This window comes from Entamoeba histolytica, genomic scaffold (genome assembly GCF_000208925.1).
Source record: "Entamoeba histolytica HM-1:IMSS scf_1104750517093 genomic scaffold, whole genome shotgun sequence".
NCBI lineage: Eukaryota > Evosea > Mastigamoebida > Endamoebidae > Entamoeba > Entamoeba histolytica.
This window is the reverse complement of record NW_001914940.1, coordinates 53,478-58,471: the sequence shown is the minus strand read 5'-3', so window position 1 is coordinate 58,471 and position 4,994 is coordinate 53,478. Positions and strand designations below refer to the sequence as shown.

Sequence of the window (4,994 nt, the reverse complement as noted above, 5' to 3'; positions counted from 1 at the left end):
GATTCTATTTCCTACTATACAATTTGATGAAATAATTAAAAAACAGTAAATAAATTAAATGAATTTTTATTTAAATTTATTTTGAATAATTTAATATAAAATATGATTATTTATATTTTAAATAAACAATAAATTAAATAGAATGAATACCAAATGAAATAATTAATTAATTTATGAAATATGAATATTAAATAATATTTTATTCAATGAAACATTGATTATTTATCATTCTTTTTATTTCATTTTGTTTAAATTACATTATTCTCATTATTATTCATTTCATTAATTTATTAATATTAGTTATTTATTAATTTGAAAATATAACAAAGAACCATTCTTTCTTATTTATTTTCTTTATTTGTTATTTCAACAACATCAAACAAAAATATGCATTACAGGAGACACCACAAAAAATATAGAAAAACAAATAAACAAAGAAGAAATTCATATCAACCAAGAAATATAAATGATAGAAGAATGAGTGAAAATAGGTATTATCTGTATAGACAGAGATACATGAATAATCACATTAATCATTACAATAATAACTATAACCATAACTATCACAACATAGATGATACAAATCGTTTCACTCATCACTTCAATTATAATCATCGTCATAAACACTTTAATAATAATTTCAATAGAAATAAACAATACTATCATAATAGAAATAAATACCATAATAACACTCAAAGAAGGTATAACAATATCAAAATAAGAAACAAAACAGAAATCAAAGAAAAGAAATGATTGAAATACAAAATCAAGAATATTGGAAAAAACTCTTTGAAGAAGAAATTAAAATACTTACACCACAAGAAATAGAAGAAATTAAAAATACCAAGATTAAAGAATATACATCATCAACAATATGGAGAAGATGGTATTTTCATGCACGAGAAAAAACCAAAACAATCAGAATGGAAGAAGAAACTATTAGTATGACTATAGAAGAAGACAATAATCAATACAACCCAAATGAGATTAATGATAATAGAATATACAATAACTATGTAATGAGTATTGAAAGTGAAGAAGACGATGATAAAGATTCTACGAGAGTAGAAGCTAGGCTTGCTGAGGAGAAGAAGATCACTAAAGGAGAGAAGAAGAGGCTAGTAGAAAAGGAAGAAGAAAACAGTAAAAAGAAAAAAAGAATAGGAGAAGAAATAGAGAAAAAAGTGGAGGAGGATATGAAAGAGAAAGAAGAAATAAAAAAGGAAATACAAATAAAAGACCAAACCATTAATAAACTAACAAAAGATATTATGGCATTAAAGAAGAAGCATGAGAATGAGATAAGCACAAAAAAACAACGAGTGTGATAAAAATATTCAAATTCTATGCTGAATCTGAAAGGAAAATGTTTGAAGTAAATAATTTAACACAACAATTACTCTTCCTGAAAGATAAATTATCTAAATTAGAAAATGAAAATACACAAGAAGAAAAAAGAAAGATGAGGTAAATTACAATATAACAGACTCATCAGAAACACAAATAGTAAATGACCTCACCCCCAATGTTGTAGTAGCTGATGAAATATCATCAAGTGAAGATGATCTTCCAAAAAAGAAAGTTAATTCATAATCTCATTGAAGAAATGGATATTCAGCATAAGAAGATCACCACAATAGAATTAGATAATCAAAAAAACGGGGGAAGCAAACAGATAGAAAAGAAGAAATTTTAACACTTTATAAATGTTTTGCTTTGAAATTATTTGAAAGAAAATTAAGAGGTCAACTAAAAGAAGAAATAATAGAAAGATTAATACATGAATTTAGAATCAAAGTAAATGGTATTAATGAATATAAAGAAATATTAAAGAAGACATTTAAAATAAAGAATGAAAATAAAAGAGAAATAAATAGAATAATGGAAGAAGAAATAATAAAACATCAATGGAAAGATAATGAATTAAAAGAAATAATAACTAAAATGAACAAGAAAGAAGAAATAGAAGAAGAGGTGGTAATGAAAATATTTAAAGAAGAAGAAATGAAATAACAAGAAGATCTACAATTTATTAATTATTATTACAATAAGAAGAAAATACATCAAATAATTAATATTATTAATAAAAATGAAATAATAATAAACACATTAGATGATTATTGTTATCATTATATTAAATCTGTAGCTTCAACTATTAACATCATTAATAAAAATAAACAAGAAAGAAGTTGAAAGAAAAGTATAGAAAGAATATTACAATCAAAAATATGTAGATTGAGAGATTTACTCCATAATAAACAATATATGAAATTAAAAAGAATATTGCATATTAAGAAATATGATATATATCATATCAAAATAAAAACAAATGAACAAATAAACTATTATAAATACCTCCGAAAGATGAGAAGAATAGAAATAGAAGCAAGAAAGAATAATTTGAAAAGAATAAGATGGAATTATAAAATGATGAAATATGGAAAAAGGCAACATCTAAATAAGCCTAAAGAAGATGAATATCCAGATAACATCTCCACTATTAATTTCTGGAAATGAATCTATGAAACTAACACTAATATAGATTTCCTGAATATTAATTTATATGAAATATTAATAGAAAATAGAATTAATGATAGAATATCAATAATCACTCTAAATGAATTAGATTATGCTATTAAATTTACTGCTAACTGGAAGGCACCGGGAGTTGATAAAATACAAGGATTTTGGATTAAATATTTAGAACAACCAAAGAAATATTTATTAAAATTATTTAATGAATGGTTAAATAATCATAATGAAATACCTCTTCATTTTATTCAAGGAAGAACAATATTAATATATAAGAAAGGAGATAAATTAGACCTACAGAATTACAAAACAATAATTTGTTTAAATTGTCTGTTAAAAGTATATACATCAATATTAAAAATGAAAATAGAAAGCCAGCTGATGCTAAATCGAATTGAAAAACAACTTTCATTAAATCAAATTGGATGTAAGAAATATACATATCATCAAAAGAAGGATTATTATACAATACTATAATCCAACAATTATTATTAAAGGGTAAATGGAAGTGGGTAGAAACATATTATGACATATCCAAAGCATATGATAGTATTAATCATCAATGGATTAAACATTGTTTAATTTATTTTAATATCCAACTAGTAGTAATTAATAGTATATTATATATATTAAATAATACACATCTTAATTTGTATTACAATCAAGAAAGTGTGGGTATGAATAATGTAGAAAAAGGAATAATACAAGGTGATAGTTTATCTCCACTCTTATTTGTATTATCTATTGACATACTATCTAAACAATTAGATAAACAAATAAGCAAATTAAATATTAAAATGAATGGAGAAGAAAAATAAGTCAAGTTAAACCACATATTGTATATTGACGATTTAAAGATAATGAATAATAGCCTCGATGAAATGGAAAAATCACACAAATTAACTAAAGAAATATTTAATTGAATAGGATTAAAGATTAATGTAGAAAAGAGTGGGATAATGACTAATATTAATAGTCAAATAAATGGTGAATTAGCTGAACTACCAAGAGTAACTAATGATAATCATTATAAATATCTTGGTATTGAAATATGAGATAAAATAAATATTAATAAATATTGTACAAGAATATTAAATGATATATCTTCTATTTTATCATCATTAAATACTATGAAATACAGCAGCCTCAATACAATAAGAAAGATTAATAGTGATATAATCTCCAAATTAAGATATGGATTTTGTATTGTCAAATATAAACTAGGAGAATTGGAGAAGATAGATAAACAGATAAGAAAATCATTGATACAACTCCAATTATATAGTAGAAATATCCCAAAAAGTAGATTATATGCTAAAATAAATGAATTGGGAATAGGATTAATGTCATCAAGAGATGAATGTGCTAAAGAATTATTAAGAATATATTTAAAATATAAGTGGAGATCAAGCACAGAAATAGGAGAAATGATAGAAGCAATAAAAGAAAATCCAAATTGAATAATTAAAAGAATGAAGAAAGGATTTGGTAAAAAGATTAATTTTAATGAATTAATGAATATAATAGAATTAAATGAAAGAAAGCACAATGTAAAGGAAATATTTGAATGGGTAAATAATGAATTAAATGATAGATATTTAAGTGAATGGAAAGAAAAGAAATGTGGTGAATATATAAGATGTGCAAATGGCACTTTCAATGATAAAAAATTAACAGTAGCCACTTGGAGGTCATTAAATATAAAAAGAAATGCATTCCTTCAAATAGTAAAGATGCAAGAAGGAGTAAGTATGACAGGAAGTATTAAATCAAAAATACTCAAAAGTGATGATTTAAAATATTGTAAACATTGTCATAACACAATAGCATCTATTAATCATATACTGTTAGGATGTAATGAAAAAGAATCAAATATTAAAACATGATTATGTTTGTAAACAACTATCAAAACATTTATTAATTACCCATTTTAATGAATTTGAAGTAATTGATTTTAATAATCCTCCTAAATGTATTAATAATGATGAAATGATCATAATTTACAATAAAGATTTATTTGTTAATGACAATTCATTTCCATGCTAGAAGACCAGATATATATTATCAAAATATTACAGAAAAGAAATGATATATCATAGATGTTGTTATATGTCAAAATAATAATTTAGAATTAAATTATATTCATAAAATAAATAAATACAAAGAATTACAAGAGAAATTAAGAAACAATAGAGAATTAATATATGTAGAAATAATACCTGTAATATTATCAATAAATGGACTAATACACAAAGAATCAGCAAGAAGATTAAAAACACTAAAATTACAATTAGACTTTTCCAAAATCCTACGAACAATAATAATAAAAAATATGAAAGACTTAATGTTTTATACAGGAAATTCTGACAGCACATTAGAAGAAGAACAATCTAATGCGAGCATGCTAGAAATGAACTCTATTACACCAATAGAGCATATTGAAGAAACTGAAATAATCACTT

General features: G+C 23.0%; 1 annotated feature.

The window, feature by feature from the left end:
* The first annotated feature begins 387 nt into the window (after positions 1 to 387).
* Positions 388 to 4,994: a repeat region.